We start from the raw sequence: 16,752 nt of genomic DNA, 5'->3' as shown, positions 1-16,752 counted from the left end.
GAGGTTTGATGAGTGATTCTTTTACCTTCTTAATTTTTAGCCCTTAGAAAAGAGAAGAAATCAAATGTTTATGTTCCCCTTGTCACAAAAATTTAGTTATATGGTATATGTTCATATACGTGTATATACTTTTTTTACTTACAATGTATATAGAATACATATACACACAAAACTGTGTAGTTATAGCATATGTAATATATTTAATGTAGACTAATATAGAGTATATTTAGATATGTTATTAATATATTTATGTATTATAAAGTATGTCTACTGCTATATTCTGTTTTATGCTATACAAAATATGACAAAGTAAGTAATAAGTTGTTAGTTGATACATATTTTTTCTATCTCTGTTCAACTCTTTTTCCAATTAAAAATAAGGAATTATTAGTATGCTGTTTGTTTAGCTTTTGTTTCATTATCATAAACTTCACTTTGCAATCCAGCTAGACTTGAAAGGGACCCATGGAACTGCAACAGGAGCACAAAGATTATAGGAGATTTTGATCCAAAGGGGGTGCTCTCCCGAGCTACAGAAGGAATGATCTGGTAGTTAAGATAAAACACAAGTCAGATTTATTAGGTTTGTCCACACTCAAGAGTGGTCATCTTCTTGCTGGTCTTGCCATTCTTGGACCCAGAGTGCTCCATGGCTTTCACGGTGTCCATGCCCTCCTTCACCTTGCCAAACACAATGTGCTTGCCATCTGACCACTCAGTTTTGACAGTGCAGATGAAAAACTGGGAACCGTTTGTCTTGGGTCCACCTTTTTCCATGGACAGGATGCCAGGACATATATGCTTCAGGATGAAATTCTCATCATGAAATTTCTCCCCATAGATGGACTTGCTGCCAGTGCCATTATGTCATGTGAAGTCACCACCCTGGCACATAAATCCTGGAATAATCCTGTGAAAGCAGGAAACTTTGTAACCATTTCTGTTCTCCCCAGTGCTCGGAGCATGAAAGTTCTCTGCTGTTTTTGGAACTTTGTCTGCAAACGGCTCAAAGGAGACGTGGCCTAAGGGTTCACCATCCTCAGCAATGTCAAAAAACACGGTGGAGTTGACCATGGCTTTGCCGTGCCTGCGGTTCTGGGGTGGCGGTGTCTGCAAAGATTTCTTTATTTTTTTTAAAGAAAAAGCATCAGCTACCCCCACCTTCTCTGAGGGTTGATTTTTACTGTTATTTATTTTGACAATTTAGTGGCAGTGACTTACAGTCACAGCCAAAGCCTTGCTGTGTAATCCTTTGGAAATGTCCCTAGGTAACAAGATGTGCCCACTGGTCATAGAAGTCAGTTCTGTTAAATAGGGAGGATTTTATCTGTCTGAATAAATATTTCCGGGGCTCCCCTCGCTCTGTGGATTTGAGATGTGCACAGGCAAGAAGGGTCATTGCCATAAATCAATAGTTTCTGTGAAGCCACAGATTTAGAGCTGACAGCGGCTCTTTGGTTGAAATAAAGATTGTGATGTGCAGGCATAGGCGACAACTGCTGGGAATAACGTGTGGAGTTGACAGGACTATTTTGTGAACATATATCAAGTGTGGATAGGAAAAGTAATTTTTGCTCATTTTGAGATAAGTTAACTAATTGATATCGGCAAGAAAGGAAAGACAGAGCTACCTGGTAGAAATTGATGCCATGTACATCCTTCCATATAGGCACCTATACCTTACACCCACCACCGCAAACCCAGTGTGTCCTTCAAGTCTCAGCTCAAGGGCTAAGTCCCATATCGCGTGTTACTTATCTTTATGCTACTCACAAGTTGCTGTGGAGGTAGTAGGAATGGATAATGTCTCCAAGGAAAGGCAGATTGAAAAGAAAAACAAACAAGGCTTTACCTTAAGAAAGGATCACTTGAGTGAATGGAAGAAGAGAGAAAGACACTAAGAAGATAGGAAGGTAGCAAGTGAACCGGGTCAGGACATTTTCATAAAAGGTAGAGAGATTGCATGGAAACAGCAACTGCGGACGGTGCTGAGTACTGTGATGCATCTGAGGATTAATGAGAATTCTTAGACTTACGTTCCAGTGGATCTGTTTTCTGTATTTTATGAAATTTTGTACCTAAATCATTCTCAATAATTAAGTGTGAACTCCCTGAGAGCAGGTACCAGAGTATATTCATTTTAGGAGCTTCAGGGTGTGGTAGCCATTTTAGGGATCAATACATGTGTTTTGAAAGTATGAATAGATGATGGGGTGCCTGGGTGGCTCAGTCGGTTAAGTGTCCGACTTCGGCTCAGGTCATGATCTCATGGTCTGTGGGTTCATGCCCCGCATTGGGCTCTGTGCTGACAGCTCAGAGCCTGGAGCCTGTTTCAGATTCTGTGTCTCCCTCTGTCTCTGCCCCTCTCCCACTTGCGGTCTGTCTCCCTCTGTCTCAAAAATAAATAAACATTAAAAAAAAAAAAAGAAAGTATGAATACATGAATAAGTGGATGAATGGATGCTGACCTTAATATAGCAGTTTAATATCTGGGTAAAATTAAAATTATGAAGTGTTAAAGAAGTGATTTGATTTTGGTAAAACAGGGCATAAGAAACCACTCTAGGTATGTGGTAGCTCTAGGAGCTCAAAAAATAAAATCCTCTTATTCCTGGACGGAGTAAGAACTGACTGAGAAAGTACCACAGCAGAGAGGAAAAAGGAAATAAACAACTTCTTTCACTTAGCCTGATATTTCCAAGCTTCTGATCATATTCATATGAAATGTCCACAGTAGGTCAATCTACAGAGATGGAAAGAAGGTAGATTAGTGCCAGGGGCTGGGAGGGAGAGAGTGACAGGAAGTGAGCACATGCTATAGGGGCTTCCTTGTGGGGTGATAAAAAAAAATGTTCTCAAATTAAATTGTGATGATAATTGCACAAGTCTGTGAACATACTAAAAATTATTGAATTGTTCACTTTGAATAGGTGAATTTTATGGTGTGCGAATGTATCTCAATGAAGCTATTATTTTTAAAACAGCAATAACAAAGTGTTTTTATTAATGAAATAAATGAAATACATTTTATTAATGAAATCTAAAATTAAAATGTATGACCAAATGAGTTTCCTTATGGTCTCCAAATTTGTTGAGACTTATCCATCAGTCGTTGACAGAGTAGGCCCCCGGAGCCCCTTCCTGTGTTTTCTCCCTTTTCACAGCTTCTCTGCATACTCCCTAGTCTTATGGCTGAGAAAGAGGACCAGAGTGTACCCTTTCTGCCCACTGGGGAATTGGAAAAAGAGCTAAGGAGACTGAATTGAGCGTGCCTCGTTTTTTTTCCCCCCAGAGTAACCATTCAAATAAACCATTCCTTCTTAGAGGTGGAAGAATGAGGAATTATGGAAAGACCTGGAATATTACCCTGAGGGAGTTCTTTCACATGGAACTGTATGGAGAAAGGAAAAAATATGTGCCATCCTCCCCGCACCTTACCCTCTTTATGTCTAGTAATGACCTCAAAAATAACAACTGTAGTGGTTATCAGTTTTAAAAAAATAATAACTTGGGTTTGAATAAGATCTGAATCTAAGGCAGGTACCACGAGGAACAAACTGTTCGGGAAGAAGGAAGAATGGATCAAAGCCAATGCCTTTAAACTTCCACACTGCCCCCCTTATGCCAGGCACTTTGCTGTGCCAAGGACCACTCACTTTGGCTCTAAACTTTAAGAATAATCTCTGTGTCTGCATGACTTTTTACAGCCCTCAAGAGTTTTCATAGACTTAACCTTCTCATAATAGTATCAAGAGAGCTGTGATACAATATATTTACCTTCTTTAGGAGGTCCACTTATTTTTTTTTTAATTTTTTTTTCAACGTTTTTTATTTATTTTTGGGACAGAGAGAGACAGAGCATGAACGGGGGAGGGGCGGAGAGAGAGGGAGACGCAGAATCGGAAAAGGCTCCAGGCTCCGAACCATCAGCCCAGAGCCTGACGCGGGGCTCGAACTCACGGACCGTGAGATCGTGACCTGGCTGAAGTCGGACGCTCAACCGACTGTGCCACCAAGGCGCCCCTAGGAGGTCCACTTATGATCGTCCTGTCATTTCTACCATAAATACTTTTTGAAAATTTGGAGTCGCTAGGGATCAGAGGATGTTCTCTTCATTGCGTATCAGCCAAGATCCATGTGTGTAAAAGGCTTCTCTTGAATTAGTTTTCTCTCACTGAAATCCTGTCTGTGGGGCATAATTAGTTATAACCCATCGATACCAGTGGTATGATAATGGAATGAAATATGGACTGTGACTCAATTATAGGCCAAAGCCCCATTCTTCACATATTGAAGGACATCACCCCATCTAGAGCGTGTGTGCGTGCATATGTATCTGTAGTTGCATAGACTAGACACGTGGGTATAGTTACATTCACATTAGACACTTGCCTCTTCCAAGCGCCTAGAGCAGTGTCTAATTCTTAGTAGGTTCATGTTACATATTGGCTGCATAAAGGTTTGGGGTCATAGATATTCAGTATATAATCCACTCTATTAACTCAGGCATTACTGGATGAAAGGCTTCTTCATTGAAACCAGCTACTTTTTGGTCCTGGCAATATTATTCTTACTTTGAGGCTTTAGCGCATTTTGAGGGTAGTGAAACTTCCCATGGCTTTCAGAAGTATAATTTAAATCTTTTATCCCTCCAGAACTCAGGACATTTAATTTATCATGATTCATAAAAGACCAGTAATAAACCCTGTCTTTATTTAAACATGGGCACATTGACTTCCCTTTGTAGGAATCGGGTGCTCCTTATCTGCATTTCTCTATCTGCTTATCGTGGATCCTGCATGTGTACAAAAAGCCATCTTTGTCAGTCAGGGGGAGATTTTATTAACTAAAGGTTCATTTGTTCTTCAAGTGACACTATCTCTTTGGAATTACCAGATGTTGTTCAAACTGTGCCGTCTCGCCTTTTATTCTGATGATGGCAAATGTTGAACGTGGTGAATAAATATTGGGCACTGTCCTCGGTCATCTTAAATAAATGTGATAAAATGAAAACATGTCGCTGCCGAGGTCTCATTTGTTCCCAGGAAGTCCACAGCACATTAAGGCTTGCGGACAATGAAAGGCAAATCAGCCATTCACTGGGTGTTCCATTATGAGATGTTCTTGTCACTTTCCTGATTCCATTTTAGATTAATATATAGGGAGAGATAAGATGGCATGCATTTAAATGATGACATGGTACCATCACAGAATTGTTTTGTTATAATTGCACAATATAGACAATTACATATATTGCAGTGGTCTTTTCCTCGAAATTTGCATTTAAAAGAAAAAGTGGCAGAAAATGAATTAATGGGAAATTTCTTAGGACTTGGGTCCATCGGGGCTTATATTCATGCAGGTGTTGTATTTTGACCCCTCCTTGCTCCTGTGTCAAGACGGGTTGACTGTCTTTTGAGGAGGAGGAAGAGTAGGGGAGATTTCACTTAACTGGATGATCACAGAGCTAGATTTTGTCATTCATTGTTGAATCATGTATTAAATATTTATAATATAAAAGAAGTGGGAAAGAGCAATCTGTCAAAACAGACATTTTGGAATCACCATGCCCTTCTTTTGTGGGTGATGTGTGACACCCATGAATTAAGATTAAAAATAGGATATAAAAAAGAGTCTTTGCTTTCACAGTGGGGGGAAAAGCTTATGAATGCTTTGATAATAATTGTTAATAATTATACTCAAGTCGTATTACATCAAGAAATTGAGATGTGAACCACACTGGGGCACTAAGATTTCACAGTAACAGCCACAGTTTTTTCTAATTTATTACATTGTCATCAATCTTGTGATTTAAAATCCTTTTACACAGTCTCCAGTAATATAGGGAATTATTAAAAGTTGGTGACTGTCTATTGTTCAGGAATGTTGAAAGAAACAAAGTGTTTCTGGGGATGTTGCTGGAGTCCTTTTGAAAGGGTAGTTAGGTATCGCTGATTAATTCCCATTCTGTGTCTGATGAAATAGAGAAGGAGAAAAGTTTCTCTTCTACCAAGCATCTCATTGCAAACAGCAGCCCAGGAGTTGTATAAGCATTTTCCTTATTCGGTGTAAATTGATTTGGTGTGAAAAATCTCAGACGGTTCCATTTCAAGGCAATGTTTTATTTGGTGATGCAGGACAAATGTAGAGCTAAGTAGATTTGTAGGCTAATTTATTGGGCATTTTAATATTGTGTGTTCTCCACATCCGTGTGGTAAATACCTCACTAATGCTTCCTTGGCCGTGTACTGCTCATGGCATGACCGACTCATCTTAATTAAATTCCTGCCTGAAACAACCTTATTTCTGCTCATGGGATACATTGCTGTCACTGTGAGACATTTTCTAGGACAATTGAGATATATTTTCCACAATTGGAGCCTTTTTTCTCTCTTTTTTTTTATGCTCTAAGTATTAGTCATTTGAATTAATATTAAGTTATTATGTACTCCAAATGAGTGCTTTACAAATCTTTCAAAACATGCCTTCTGCCAGGAGGGCTGGGGAGCATGTGATAGAGGTGGAGAATGTACAGGTGTGTTGGGTTAGTGTTGGGTGAAATGACTTCATGTGTCTGTTCCCCACCTCCCGTTGTTGGAATGCAAGGAGAGGCAGCAAATTGAGAAAGAAAAGGGCCTTGTGCTGCTGCCTCTGGTCTCCTCACTGAGGTAATTGCAGTATCATCTTCTCTTTTAAGGAAGAGGAGGAGAGTTTGTCCACAACTATGCACTTTCTAAGTAACATGGACTTCTCGTTCAGGAAACTGGAAGCTTCTTGAATTTTGTAATTTGAGTCGCCTGCCATGTTGGGAGGACTCCGGGAAATCAGCTGTTTCATTCAGAACTTCATCGTGACCTTCAAAAGTTTGGCCTGCAAATTGACACAGGGCTTTCGGCGTTTGTCCTGGGAACGTGCAGCTGTCCTGTCAATGTCTAGGAAAATTGTGCCTTATAACCCAAAATGGCTAATTAAACAAAACAAATGAAAACAAAATGCCAAAGCCATGGTATATTCATTCTTCATTCGTTCTTTCTCTCTTTCCCTCTCCTAGGTGAAGAACAGGCTTCAGTGAACAGAACATGGTTTCCCCTTTCTATTAAATCTTCAAGCCCACTAGCTCATGTGCTACAGCCACGTTGCGAGCACATCAAGCTCTTCCCGATTGGGGCCCTGGGCACGTTCTGTTCCCTCTGTCCCTCTCATTTACTTCTGACTTCTCATTTCAGTTTCAGCTCAAAAGTGCCACTTCTCCTGGTTAAGCCTCTCCTGGAATTCCCACCTTACCCCAACTCCAGCTCCCTAGGGTAGATGAAAATTGATTTGCGTGTGATCTCCTAGCAATTTATATGTTTCTTCTACTCTTATATATGCATATATTTGTGTATGTATATGTATATCTGTATGTGTGTATATATGTATGTATGTATGTGTGTGTTTGTGTGTGTGTATTTTGAGCACCTTCTGTGTACCAGGCATTCATCTTCACATGAGGGACCCATCACTGAGACACATGTTCAAGCCCTCATGGAGCCTACATTCTAGTGGGGCACAAAGACCATGAAAAGTGCATATAAATAAGAAAGTCATTGTAGAAGGTGACAAGTATTATGGTAAAAGGAAAAAGGGAAAAGGATAGGAAGAAACAGAGAATAGGAATGGCAGAATCGAAGTTTTAAATGAAGGGGGAGGGGAATCAGGATGGGCCTCATTGTAAAGGTGACATTTTAGCAAAGACTAGAAGGTGAAGGAGTGAGCTGTGTGGTTTGATGAAAGAAAATTTCAGGCAGAACAAACAGTCAAAACAAAAAAACCCCTAAGGCTTGAGTGTACCCCTGGTTTCAGTGAACAGCAAGAGGGTCAGGGAGACTGGAGCAGAAAATATTAGGGAGGGAAGGCATTGAGTTGTGGGGTGGGGGCAAATATCATGTAGGACTTGTAAGTAATTAGAGACTGTGACTTTTACTGGAGTAAAATAAAGACTTGATTTATATTTTAAACAGATAATTTGGGCTTCTGCATTGAAAATATATTCTAATGGCCTTAATACAGTTTGTAGTCATAGACCATAGGCTCCAGGAAGGCTGGAGTGGTATCTGTTTTGCTGTTCACCGAAACCCCAGGATCAAGCCCAGTGCTTGGCACGTTGTTGTCCAATAAATACTTAATGTGAAAGAATAAAATGAGTACAAGGCACATCAAGATGATGTAATTGGAGTCCATCCCTCAGAGGCAGGTGTTGTAGACAGCTTATGTGCAGATTTCAAGCTCAGCATCTAATTTTATCCATCCATTTAATGACTACTTCAATAACCCCCAACCAAAGGTTTAATTATCCACCTAATTGTTGCTATATGCAACTGTCCTTAATTAGTCCTGTTTTAATTTGCAATATATGAACTTTGATATTTCTATCAAAAAGAAATCTGGTGCTAGTTTGGGAGACTTTCCTCCTTAAAATGAACATGCCTCATGCCCAAGCAAATGACTGGAAAGTATCCCTATGGTTCGCCAGGGTAATGATTCATGGGGCAGGGGCTATACATGGCAGACTAGAATGTTACACTCTAGTGGGTAAATGATCCATGTTTTAGAATTAGTATGCATCCATTCCAAAATACATATTTACCTGGTGGTCTATAACTGTTCAGCAGAACTGTTACAGTCTAGTAAGTAAATAACATGTTTTTCAAAATTAGAATGTGTACCAAATGTGAGTTTACCCAATAGTCTGTAACAATTCTGAAGAAACCTTCCCAGTCTTTAGTCTATCAGGCTAACTTAATGTTGTGGTTTTAAGGATGTTTTGATTACGTACATAGTGTAAAAGAAGATGTATGATTTTTAGAAGAGTGAGGGGTTGTCATATAGCACAAACCAATTTTAGGGGAAAATTTTAATCTGGTTGCAGACCCTGTTCTTCCTATTTTTTTCCCTTTCTCTCCTTTTTTCTCTGTGTTGTTCCTTTGTTTTCTTCCTCCTCCTCCTCTTTCTTTTTAATATGCAAGCTCCTGGAAGACTGAATGCTAATGACACCACAGTGAATTTTTAAATAATTTAATTCTTAGTAACATAATATGGCTTTGTAAGTGATTAGCGTACAGACTTCTGAACATGTATAGGGGCCAGTATTCTTGTTGCTAATCTCATAGACATAAATTCAAAAGTTGGGTTCTGGTAAACAATTTTTATGAAAGTATCAGTTAATTAGTGTACCTCACTACAGTTTAGGTAAGCCAAGCAAAAGACAATCATATTTACATCAAAACCATCTAGATATATTGGACAAGAATGATTTTTGTAGCGATAGCTGTGAGGCCATGTCAGTGCTATGAGGCATTGAGTTTTCACTGGGATGTTATTAAATTTCCATTATAACAGATGTTCAGCCTGCTGTTGGCTATAGAAATAGAGAGTTTGACTCCTAGTTCAAAGTAGTTCATGGATGTGTAAAATTGTACTCAAAAGCTGTTGCTCTGGAACCAAATGATCAGGGCATTAGCTGTCTGAACTTTGGTGAGTAAGCTAACTGCTTTAAAACTCGATTGCCTTATTTGTGAAATGGGTATGACATTAGTACCCACTTCATAAGGTTCCTTTGAATGAGATAGTATCCGTTAGTCATTTACCTTTCTTCAGATCACATACTGAATATTTAATGACCATCATCAATAATTACCTATAATAATCACATAGGTCAGCTCTACCTTCCATGTGGGATAGAGCAGGTAATAGGAGTTGCAGGGTTAACACAGCCCAGATCTCCAAGTATTTGGCTGGGAAGTTAATGAAGAGGCCAGGCATGTAATTGGATGTTTCACTAATAGGTTATAAGTGGTCGTGCAAGTTTCTAAACAGCCTGCATGCTCTAATAAATACCTTCGTTTGACAAGTGAGAAAGCAACCATGGATCTGGAACTCCTTACTTGGACCATGTGAAATAGTCGTTTATGAAATACCCTTTAAAACTCCTTGGAGGTTCATATTCTACAAAAGTTGCCTTTTTTTTTTAAATCTAATTGAAAACATTGCTGCAAGTTGAGTAGTCTGCATAAACTACTGTACGCCTTGAATTTTTTCTTTCGTGACTGTGACTATTTTGTAAGGCAGAGCACCATGGACTCAGCCTCTGTAACCCCCACATGGGTCCTTTCCTCTGTGTGATGTACCTTCTTTGAGGCTCACTGCAGTATTCATCGTGAGTTTGATGTCGTCTGCACAATTAGATGAGAGGATCCAGGAAAGGCATGGACTCTATATACTGATTTCATGCTTTTCTCTAGACCCTAGCACAGTACCTAATGCACAAGTGATATGCAAGAAATCGTTGTGTTGTCTTCTTTCGTGACTGACTGGCTAGGTTAATTCTGCAGAGTCTGTGACACTGTGCCACTTTCCAAACAACAGTCTCAGCATCCTTTGTAACATACAGGAGTTTTAGAACCGTTGTCTGTTGACATTACCAGTTTAGAACGTTTTTTGAGACCTCACTGTGGGCTATGCTCCTGGCATTACTCTAAATACTCCCCATCATTATTTCTTGGAGTGCTCATCGTAATCCATTTATGCCTATGCTATTATTACCCCCCTTCATCAGAGGAGAAACTGGGATTTAGAAAGAACCATCCCCACCCCCCGCCCCCTCCCCCGCCCAGATCAGATGGCTAGTAAGTGATGAGCTGGGAGTCAAAATAGCCAGGATGACCCTAAAGCCTAGAGTTCCCAACTTCTCTTCTTCCTCTCCTTCCAAGGGGAAAAAATATTGTAAGGCGTAGGTAAATAAGATGTTTTTTGAGAGGTGTTCTCAAAAAACAAATGGCAAGTGAGATTTAGATACATTGAAGTGTCCTGTACATTTCTGGGAAGCAGTCTAATAATTGCACATACTATACGGAAGTGACTTCATAGTACTTTCCATAGACACCTCTTCTTACTGGAGGAGTTAAGATCGGATGCCGGGATGCAAGTAATGTAGGCTTTTGGGAAATAAACACAATCCTAAATGCAATCGTGGTGCTAATAAGGATCCCGATCATATGTTTCGAGGTTTCAGTGTGGCTGCGGTCCTATATTTACATGAAGGGACTCCGGTGAAATGATTAATGGGGTTTTCACAGAGTGAAGAATCTGCAATTATTTCTACCACCAAAAATGTAACCCTGCTGCAGGCAAAAAGTGAAGTTAAATCACATTTCTCCAATTCAGTCTTCAAAATACACCTCAGATCTTTTACGCGTCTATCTCTGTGTTCACTGTCTTTCATCCAGGCCACAGTGATCTTTTGCTGTGATATCTTGGTAACTAACATCACTGTCTTTTGTATATTTATCCTCTTCAAGCCTTTCTCAGAGTGGAGCTAAAATGCTCTTTAGTAAACAAACCTGATGATGTCACCCCACCTCCAGTGGCTCTGCATTCCCCTTCAGATAAATCCAACGTGTCTAGCGTGATTTCAAGGGCTTTCAGGAGCAGTCTCCTGCCTTCCTCCAGCTGCATTGCTCTCTATGCCACCCATAACACACCACACTTGGCAGCCTTCAGTTGTTCTCAGTGTCTTTGTCTCTCTCATCTCCAGCCATTTGCACCCCCTGCCCAGAACACTTTGCCTCTTCTTGCTTTGTTTTGTCTTTACTGCCTCCCCAGAAACCCCCTCTGGCCACCTCTAGCCACCCCTCTCCCCATACATTGCTCCTTATCCCTTCTCTGTGTGCTCATAGCATTCATTGGTTATTGCTCTAGCTTCCTTAGTCTTCTGTGAAAGACAGTAAGCTTGGTGAGGGCAAGAACCCTCACACATTGTGAATGAGGGAATGAAATGGCACCAAAACTCAAGAGAGTCTTCTGAAAAGCGTCATTTACACATCAAACACATCCTAGTGTTTTAAATGAAAATATGTGGGGCATTTGCCTATCCACAGTGCTGAGGAAAATGCAAAGTAAGCACTTGCTTTTGAAAGTCCAAAGGCATTTGCAAAAGGGGAGAGGAAGAACCGAAAGCCAAAAATTGCTCCTTATAGAAAAGGCATAATGCAAAATAGCCAGAGCCCCCCAAGATGTCAAATAACTTCGTCTTTAACTTTTGCTGGAAGGCTCGCCTGGGGAAAGGGGGCCTAGAAAGATTAGTAGCTAAATGAGGATATCCGTCACGATAGGGCAGATCACTCTCTAGTGACAAACAACCCCAACTTGCTTGGCTTCAAAGGACAGTTGTTAAAATTGTTTGTTTCTCATGCATTCTCTAGGTCTGCTGTGGGCTGACTGGGAGTGCTGCTCTGTTTTCTCCCTTACTTGGGGTCACGGGCTCCGCTTCCATTCTTCCACAATTACTGGGACAAGGAAAGGACAAGGTTAATTGCACACTGGTTCTTAAAGCTTCTATCCCAAAGTGACATGTGTCACCTCTGTTCACATTGCATTAGCCAAAAAAAGACATTTGCCTGCACCTAAATTCAAGCAGGCAAGGCAGTTCAGCTCTTGTTCTGCCCTGAAGGAGAAGCAGAAGTTTTTAGTGAACAGCAACTAAGATCTCCTCCCACAGCATCATGGGGAATAGCTACACCTGATCACGTGTCAATCCCCAGCATCATCATACCAGAAGCAGTGCTTTTTAGGATGTGCACTGACAGTATTTTCATTCTCATCTGTGTAATTTTTGTGGCTAGACATCCTGACAATGTCTAATTTGACATTTTTCTCAATTTTCATTTGCACTGGTCCCCAGACTGAGATGTTGGATCCCTCAATCAAAAGAGACTTTCTCAATTAATGGGCAATTAATTTTTTAGTTTCAAACCACAGGATGCTTCTTTTTTGAGTATTAGTTGAAACATTTTTGTGCCAAAATATCGTTTTATTTTGTGTCTTGTCATTTTCTTTAGAAGGTATCACTGGTAGGTCCCTGTTTTGACTCTCTTCTTACTCTCCCCATTACCCCCTTCACCGCTGGCTGAATCCGTACGCATCCCATTTTTCATCCTTACTGTTTTCACTGCACTCATCTGTATGGAAAGCGGGATCTGTGTTTGACAAGCATGCTTACCCTTTGCTTACTGTTTTAATAAAAATTTCTATCACCGTTTTTATCTACAGTAGCAGTCGAGGCACTATTTGATATCGAGATGCTAGATTTCATAGACTTTGAAATATTTTCCCCATATCTTTTTTGGCAAGTCTTTGAACATAGACTACAAAAAATTGACATGTCGGAGATGAATTTGCAGACTCTAAGTTAAGTAATGACTACCTGTCCCAGTTTAAATTGTGTTCTAGGATTGAAACATTATATTACACAGTCAAATCATTGAAATTAATGGTCAGACTGTTCTATAACTGAGTTAGTTTCCCTTGAGATTGATACTCTATTAAATCAGCAGGCTGTCCAAATTTCCCTGCAGTGCCTTTGGTTTGGGGGATAGCATTGCCCCAGCCTTGGTGATTTCAAAGCTGGGCCAGAGTAGTCGTGCTATTTTTAAATGGGGTACAGTGAGTGGCAGCCTCTCAAATTTCAAGTTTATTTCATATATAGAATCTTACTTTATTCTCTTTAGCTTGTGAGGGACATTATTTTTGTATTGAGTATACAGATAGGAGACATAAGACCCCAATGTTAGGTGTCATGCCAGAGATGATGTAACTACTTCAGAGACCAAGCTACTTGGGCTTTTCTTTCCAGATCTCTTCTTGGCTGGGATTTTCTCATTATCCAAGCCTTTTCTCAAATATCCCTCTTCAGGGAGGCCCTTCTTGACTACTGTATCCAGAGTAACACAGTCATCCCTTGTTTCAGCGTTCTGTATTATTTGTATAGTAACATTTCCTGGTTTTTTCTTATTTGTATCTACTTACTTATTTCCAGTGTCTATCCACTAGAATACAAGGAAGGAGACCTTGGTTTTTTTTTTTTTTCCTTAAAAATTTTTTTTTAATAATGTTTACTTATTTTGAGGAGAGAGGGAGACACAGAATCTGACACAGGCTCCAGGCTCTGAGGTGACAGCTCAGAGCCTGACATGGGGCTTGAACTCAGAAACCATGAGATCATGACCTGAGCCAAAGTCTGATGCTTAACCTACTGAGCCACCTAGGCACCCTCTCAGAAATGGATTTTGGATTAAGATATCTAACTGAGCTGCCCTGTGTAAAGGAATGAATTAAGCATGGAGGGCTTCATGAACAAACCCTACTACTTACAGTCCTTGAAAGCTCAACTTTGCAGGTAATAGCATGTATTAGTTATCTAATGCTGCATAACAAATTACTCCCAAGATGAGTTTCTTAAAACAGCAAGTATTTATTATCCCACATTGTTTCTGAAGGTGAGGAATTTGGGAGTGGCTTAGCTGGGTGTTTCTGGCTCAGGGACCCTCCTTCCTCAGGTTGTTGTTAAGCTGTCAGCAGGGGTAGCAATTACATTAAGGCTGGAGGATCCGCTTCCTAGTTCACTCATGTGGATGTTGGCAGGTCTCAGTTCCTTGCCACATGGGCCTCTCTGCATGATTAGTAGAGTGTCCTGGTGACTTGGCAGCTGGCCTTCCCCAGAGTGAACGTTGAGAGAGAAAGGCAGCGATGGGGAGGTGGGGGCGAGGAAAAGAGGGAGGGAAGGGGAGAATGAAAGAGAAAGAGAGAGAGAGGCTCTAAAATAGAAGTCACAATGTTTTGTAACCCAATCTCAGAGTGACATATCATCACTTCTGCTGTGTTCTGCAAACAGACCAGCCGTGATACAATGTGAGGTACAGGAGTGTGGATACCATGAAGTGGCGATCCTCAGGGGCCATTGTGGAGACTGGTGGCATATACCTTATTCAGTTTCCCAGAACAGGGGTGTGGATTGAACTTGTATCTCAGAATACCAGAAGTCTTTGCCCTACTTTCTTTTCCATCCCAGGACCCATTTGGGTGGGTGGTTTGATTACTGAGATGAACTCTTAAAGTACAATAATTAAGAACCCAGATTCTCATGTCAGCAGCCCAACTTTGAACACTGTGCCTGCCTCTTGATATTCCTTGTGAACAGGGGATCTCCTTTATGCTTCTGTGACTCAGTATTCTCTGCTATAAAATGGGGATAGTATCAGCAGCCACCTTCTAGGGTTGTGAAGACTCAGTCAGTTCATGTGAAGCACGTGGAAGAATGCTTGCCACATGGAGAGCAGTTAAGAAGTGTTGTCTTGTATTACTTGGACTGTCCCCATGGCTAATGAGTGCAGGGGTGATTTGTGTTTTCCTCAGCAGTTCTTGAAGGGATTGAAGATCCCTAGTCAGACTGCTGAAGTGGAGTTAAGCTCAACTTTCCTTTGGTAAGTTGCAAGCAGGTGACATAGTCACGTGGCAAAGTCTGATTTTTGCCACAGGGACCCTGTCCATCATATATGTCTCTGCTGTGTGTTTTCTGTGGGTGCTTACCCTGTGCCCTCACACACCCATGCATAACCTTCACCACCATCCACAGTCCAGCATCTTTCCTTCCCTTTCCAGAGAAAACCGAAGCATCGTTTGTGAAAGCCATTGGCCAGTGGCTGAATTCTACAGCCCTTTTCATAAGTTAACTTTGAACAGATTTTTTCATGGCTTCCCTATTTATATCTTTTCAAATCCAGTCTCCTTCAATCAATTTTAATCTTCTAATGTGTTTGCTATAAGTACTGTACAATTCACTTGTCCTCAATAATAAAATTCATTTTGGTTCGGCCTCCCGGTAATTTGTTTGAGGAGAAGTCGTTAGGAAACCCTTGCGTTCCCTTCTGATTTAGAGGACGACCTTCAGTATTGATAGCATTTTGTTGTCATGCACTTGAAGTATTCTTTCATGACTGACAGAGCTGTTTAAATAATGGACCGCGGAGCCATGTGCTTCAATGAAATCTGACTACACTAATTCCATCATATATTAGGAAACTTGAAGTGTTCTACAAGGACACAATTTCATTGACCATGGATTTATTTTTTTCAGTTTGTACAAATTATCTCCACTGTGTAATGGACCCCCTTCACTGTAAAATACACTTTCCTTCTGAAAGTGAGTGTTTTTATTGCTTTAACTCTCAGTGCACCCTCCGTAAGCAAAGCCTTGTACTTTAGGCCTTCCTGGAACACCTCCAAATGGGTAAAATGGAGCATTTTCTGTACAAAAGATAGAAATGTATAGCATTATTGATCAAGTTTGCACTCAAACAAGGCTCAAAGACACACATATAAGCACACACACACACATAATTTTTATACATATGTTTAATGAGAGAAGTAAACACTGAGAGCCTGCTTTATTGTTAATCTTACGTATCTCTAGCTTTTTAAGCAGTACATGAAGACAAAGCACCTTTTTATTTAGACTTGGCTAAAAATTATCAGTCATATGTAGATATTATGCAATATCTGCCAGCTTCCTACTCAGGAAAAGTTATAGCAGATGGCACTATTTATGTGCCATGTGGCATTTGTTTAAGTGTGGCAATAGCTAATATTTTTTTCTTCAATTATTATAATTATTTTACTTTTAAAGACTCAATTAGCTTTGAACTACTGTCCTTGATGGCCGCCTTGGTTAAGGGAGGGATGGGGAAAAGGAAGAGGTTTCGAACAGTTAGATGCTAACCTTCTAGAAACATTGATTATAAGAGTATTATAGCTCCTTATTCAGGGCCACTAATCACCCCGTTTTCAGAATAATGTTATTGTACTTTAAATGTAGATTCCCCATGGAATCGCTAAGAAGCAGGCTCTATTCAGATCAGTGTGTGTTTTCGATTGGCCTTT

At 40.3% G+C, this 16,752-nt stretch overlaps 1 protein-coding gene and 1 pseudogene across 8 annotated transcripts in view; one reads left to right on the top strand and one right to left on the bottom strand.

Annotated features, from left to right (window-relative positions):
- RBFOX1 (RNA binding fox-1 homolog 1) overlaps positions 1-16,752 on the top strand; it is a 2,066,153-nt gene that overhangs the window by 1,047,950 nt on the left and 1,001,451 nt on the right. The window lies entirely within an intron of this gene.
- Positions 580-1,074, bottom strand: LOC125154641 (peptidyl-prolyl cis-trans isomerase A-like; annotated as a pseudogene).

Source organism: Prionailurus viverrinus, chromosome E3 (assembly GCF_022837055.1).
Source record: "Prionailurus viverrinus isolate Anna chromosome E3, UM_Priviv_1.0, whole genome shotgun sequence".
In the NCBI taxonomy this organism is placed as follows: domain Eukaryota; kingdom Metazoa; phylum Chordata; class Mammalia; order Carnivora; family Felidae; genus Prionailurus; species Prionailurus viverrinus.
This window is presented reverse-complemented; position numbering and strand designations above follow the sequence as displayed.